The sequence below is a fragment of the Camellia sinensis genome, chromosome 11 (assembly GCF_055761805.1).
Source record: "Camellia sinensis isolate YWXY chromosome 11, ASM5576180v1, whole genome shotgun sequence".
In the NCBI taxonomy this organism is placed as follows: domain Eukaryota; kingdom Viridiplantae; phylum Streptophyta; class Magnoliopsida; order Ericales; family Theaceae; genus Camellia; species Camellia sinensis.
Window position 1 is genome coordinate 107,871,903 of NC_138971.1, and position 5,728 is coordinate 107,877,630.

The following is a 5,728-nucleotide window of genomic DNA, read 5'->3' on the forward strand; positions in this document are numbered from 1 at the left end:
CATTCATTTTCATAGCTTTGAAATAATGTTTATTATGGCTATATTTTGGAAATTATTATATTGTTTTGAGAAAACAATTGTTGATCTTAAAATATTTTGGGGTAAATACGTTTAGTAAGTCCAGATAATATTGTTTAAGCTAGCTTGAGTGTTTAGAGTGAAAGACCGAAAACACGCGTAGAGGAAGTACCACGTGTTTTTGGTTAAGAGTTGGTAAAGTGGATGATTGGTAGTGCTTATTATGCCTACTTGCAGACACCAGTGTAGGGATTACCTGAGTCGTATTTGTCACCCCGTATTTAAATTTGGGAATTTATTGAGATAATGAAGTGTCTTTAAAAGATTATTGCATTTGATTTTCAAAAGAATAAAACTTGTGATTTTGGAGCATGGCATGGTATTGTATTCATGTATATATAAGATTACTTAAATATATATGCTTTTTAAAGATATCTCTACTGGGTTTTATGCTCACCCCTAATAGATTTGTGCAGAAAATAATGTAGTAATCCCGCCTAATTAAGAGCGTGGGAAATCTTTGGAGAGCATGAGACTCTTTCTTTATGTTAGTTTTTTTGGCAAGCCAAGGGCTTTACTTGTGTGGGTTCGATAACCACCTTTTGCGTAACCATACATAAGCCTTGGAATTTGTAGCCCCTGAAGCATTCTTTTGTTGTTATTTTCTTCATTTTAATCGTCTCACATGCTAAGGATTCAAACTGTAAGAGGATTGAACATATATTACATGTGGACCTTCTTGTAAATCTCTCACATAAATGGAACACAAATATAGAGATTTAATCACTTGAGTTAAAGTTTAATATGATTGAATGAATTAATTAGACCGATCTTTATGTCAATTATTTAGAGGCGTTACATTGTCATTAGAACCTCACACAATCACTTGATTTTGGTTTGATGAAATTGAGTTAGGACATTGTCGATTATCGTGTGACAGAAATTTTACTTACGGTAATATAACTCAGGAAGACAATTATACTACAAGCACACTTAGTCATCAGCAATTCCACGAAGAGACAACAAAAGCATAAACTGAAAAGATCACATTTAAAACTAAATGCTGCCCCAAACCCAAATATAGGAGTCAAGTTAATTGGGAGATTGAGCTTGTTCTCTGGCTTTAAGCATCTTGATTATCTCCGTCATCGGCTCAATCTTTGGGACAACATCTTTCACCGCCTCATTTGAAAGAAACCTATCAGCCCATCCAACCACATTAGGCATCTTGGTTTCATCAAGAAGCTTCAAATCATGTGTCTTCTCTGCAAATCTAAGCCATCTCGCGAAGCATCCTAAGGCTATATATCCAATGCTATCCCCAACAAAGAAGGCCTTTCCTTTGCTACACTTGACAAAAGCTTCCTCTAACAACACCAAGCCTTCCACCACTCGCTCAGCCGCTACCAATTTCGTGGGATGTCCTTCTGCCTTTCGAATCTCCCTCATTGATGGAAACCACTACAACCATTGCAATATTATGATCACTTATATAGCGCTGACACTTCAAATATTTTTTTTGATATAATGTTTTGTCTATACAGCATTGTTGATGTAGACACTTGATAACAGTCCAATTCTTAGAGCAGCTTGATCTTCAAGTGACAAAATAGTAATTTTGATTTCAGCTCAATGTTGAGAGATTTGCTCTGAAAAGCCCATGTTCGATTGGAAATGGCTTATCGATTAAATTAGTGAATCCAAGCGAATTTTATTGTTCAAGCTTCCAAATATGTGATTTTTTCATTTTAGAAAAAAAAAAAATTTTGTCTTGTTTATAACTTTTACTATTTTTTTAATTCTTTTAGTGTCCTTTGTTTTGGCACTTTTCTTTTTCTTTATAGAATCTAAATTTGAGCTTCGATCAAATACTCTCTTTAATAGAAATTTTCTAATTTTAATTGAATTATACATAATTAGCAACAAACTGCCTTAGCTAATTACTTTCTAGGGCATTCAGAAGTCTATTTTTTAAACTTTTAGATAAAAAAGACATTAATTTGTCCAAAAAAGAGTACTGCTATTAGCACTCCATCTATTATTTTGGACCCCTCATTTCTTTGGATCCCCACTTATAAATCTTAGAACTCTTAAAAAAAATTTTCTTCCCCCAAAATTATCTTTATGAAAACATTTCACCCATTTAATTGAATGCACACCCACACACCCCAAAAAGCGTCTCTCCCAGAAAAACCCTAACAAAACCTACAAAAGTGATTATTATTTTATCTCCACATACTTGTTCATGACCTAAGAAAATAAATGTAGGTTTTTTAGTTGTTGATTCAAAATTTTCCTTTTGTGGGTTCTGCGATCTCCACAAGTTTCGATTATTTGTTCCCGAACAAATAAGATATGTTATTTGTTCCTGAACAAATGAACAGTCTTTGGGCCTGTGTTTCCAAATTTCGGCCATATGTTTAGGAGTTTAGTCCTGAAAAAATGACAAACAATTTTATTATTTTTGTCATTTTTTTTAAGAAACTTACTCTTACAAAGTCAATCTCCTCTGAGCTAAGAACACCATCAAAGTTATGAACCTCCTCTGAGCTTTTATTGTTGTACTTCTCTCGTCTTATAGCGTGTGGTTACCGGAAAAACTTCTACTCATTGTCATTGCTCGAGAAGTGTAGGTAATCAAATGATTGCCATTATTACAGTTATAATATTTACGTCAAAGGGTTTTCAAGGTTTTGAGGATGGGTAAGTTTTAAAGGTGGGATTTGGAGAAGATGGTTGGGTGATGATTGAAGTGAGTGTTCTTATAAACCCTAACTCGTAATGTAGTGGTTACATGGACTTAATTGTGAGAGAGGGTGTCTCAAAATTATTAATGTCCTTTTTAGTAATTTCATTTGAGATTATTATTGTAACAGAAAAAAGCTAAAAAATTGGAGGTCCAAAATAATTGATGGGTTACTAATAGTAACACTAAAAAAAAAACTATTTATTAAAAAATTTATCTATCTATCCAAATATCACGCATTAATACACGTGTCACATATCTATTCACCTATTTATCCAATGTCACCTATTTTTCTATGTCATCGCTACCAGCCACCATTGTAGGCCACCGATGGCTTTTCCAACGACTTTGAACGCGTATTCTTATCATCAAAACATATTCCTCACTAATTAACCCTACTTTCTAATGCTACTAAGGCCTGGTTTGGGAACTTTAAAAAAAGTCAAAAAGTTAACAAGTTATCACTATTTACCCAAAAAAATATAAAAAAATTAATATATATATAATATTAAAATACAAATCAACTTCACGCCACTCTAGGTACTGACGTGAAAGCAAAGGCAGTGAAAGAGAAAAAAAAATTACATGTGTATATTCACTAAGTTGGATGGTAAAGTTGGGCCCGTGGGGGCCCACCATGGGTCATGTTTTGATAATCTGAACCGTTAATATGTAGAACTCGTCTAGTACTATATGCATGTAAAAAATCACATCTATCAGATATTGCTAACTACATGATCAAATCAATTTTGTATAAAAAATGGATAGTGTTATAGTTAACAGTTGACAAAAAAAATAACACGATCAGATAGCTATCGATATTCAATCAACGTGATTTTTTACAAGCATATAGTACTCGAAGAGTTCTATACATTGACGGTTTCGATTAGAAAAATAGGACCCGTGATGGGCCTTCACAGGCCGAACAATACCATCTAATTAAAGCCCGAAAAAGGAGGCAACTTTTCTCATCTTCTACCCAGCCGACTGCACTGCCCAACCTGTACGACCTACTTCACTAACTTCTCCTACACACTTATTTATATAATTTTTTAATACACATTTTTTTTTATAAAAAGTCAAAAAGTTAACACAAATATCCATATTTTTTTCTCAACTTTTTAGTTTAAAAAGACAAAAAGTACACTTATTTAAAATAACCCAAACAACCCCTAAGTCTTTACTTTTATTGTCCATGTAAATCTAAACCTTATGGGCTAAAAAGTTTTCGAAGAATAACATGGATCTGAGAGAGCTCCTTTCTGGATTGGATATTTCTCAAATTTAAAATTTTAAACTTGAGAGAATTAGTTGGACACTACATGTCTCATTTCGACAATCCAAATCATTCATTTTGTATCATCATTTAAAAAATTTAGAATGATTCAACAATCATAACATTTTTCATATTATTGTGTTTGTCTAAAAAAAAAAATGAATAGTTTATTTTTAAAAACACATTTGTTATCTATTTTTTTGAGACAAATGCAACAAAATAAAAATGGTACGATTATCAAATCGACTTAATCTTTTTCACGGATAAAATACACAGAGACTAGAGATGGATCCAAGATTATCACTATAGGGGTGTGAAAGTATCTTTGAGGGTACAAATCCTTATAATTTTAAATTTTCTAAGATAATATATGATATTTTTAAAATTTTGCCCCCTTACATCCATCCTTGCGAAAGGTCCTAAAAAATAAATATTTTGACCATCAAAACGAGCCCGCAATGGGAAGCATGGGCCAAACAATTCTCTCAACTTCAAAAGTCCATTCTTTATCTTTTGTTCTGGTCTTTCTGGTACTCATTTGTGAGCCGACACAATAGAAGGTTGTACTTTTGACTTATAGAGAGTTGTAAATTACAACTTGTAATTACTCTGTTTGGTTTAGTTTAATATTTTTTAAATAGAAATTAATTTAAGAAAAATAAATACTAATAATATATTTTCACCTTAAAAATAGAAAGAACAATAGAAAAAAAGATGAGTGTTTTTTTTTTTTTACCCAATTTAAAAAAATGAAAATGAAGATAGAATATTTTTGTGGCACGTGTTCTACCTTACAAAATTTCATTACATCAATCGGTAACAAGAAGATTCGAAGAACCATACCTCGTCATTAATATAGGCCACCTAGAAACAAGCAATGGTGCGATCGTGAGGATCAGGAGGGAGGATGGAGGGACCAGAGGTCCAAACCTCATCAATGTATTGAACGATGATAAGGGACTCACATATAGGCTTGTCAACATGGATTAGAACCGGGATATTCTTGTAAATAGGGTTGGATTTAAGGAGGAGATCGCTTTTGGAAGCCAGGTTCTCTTGTTGGAACTCATAGTTGATGGGCTTTAAGTTGAGGGCAATCTGTACCCGGTTCACGTATGGGCTTGCAGATGAACCTAGAAGTTTTACCTCATTTTTTGCCATGGCGGCTAAATCTCCAATCTACACCAACAGAGGCCTAATTGTACTGAAAAGTTGAAGCAATTGAAATATTGATGTTTATTGATGCCATCAGCACCATTTCAACCATAGATGCCGGCAGAAAGAGAAAGGGACAATCACATGTTACAAACAATTCCATCGGGCCAATCTATGAAAGAAAGAGCTAGCTTGTCTTATTGATGCTGAGTAATTGTTCTTGTTCTATTCCAAAAATAAATAAATAAACAATATAAAATTTTGTGTTGCAGGTTGAACACAAATTCAACAAAAGACAGATTGGTTGAAAGCATATCAATAAACTGTGATAAATAAAAGGGTAAACCACACTATTAGTTTTTATAATTGAAGTGAGAAATGTTACTTTAGTCTCTATAACTTTAATTTGAATCTCATATTTTCAATTTTTTTGTAATATTATCTTTCCGTCATGTGTAGTTAACATTTTGAACAGAAAAAGAAATAACGGTAAGTAACACTATTAGTCCCTATAGTTTAAGCAACATGTTACT

At 32.9% G+C, this 5,728-nt stretch overlaps 1 pseudogene across 1 annotated transcript; it reads right to left on the bottom strand.

Moving 5' to 3' along the window:
• Nucleotides 1-900: 900 nt before the first annotated feature.
• Nucleotides 901-5,526, bottom strand: LOC114266988 (glutathione S-transferase U18-like; annotated as a pseudogene). Its single transcript, XR_014345323.1, has 2 exons — nt 4,884-5,526; nt 901-1,479 (listed from the first exon to the last, which is right to left on the bottom strand). The product of XR_014345323.1 is annotated as a glutathione S-transferase U18-like (transcript).
• Nucleotides 5,527-5,728: the final 202 nt, after the last annotated feature.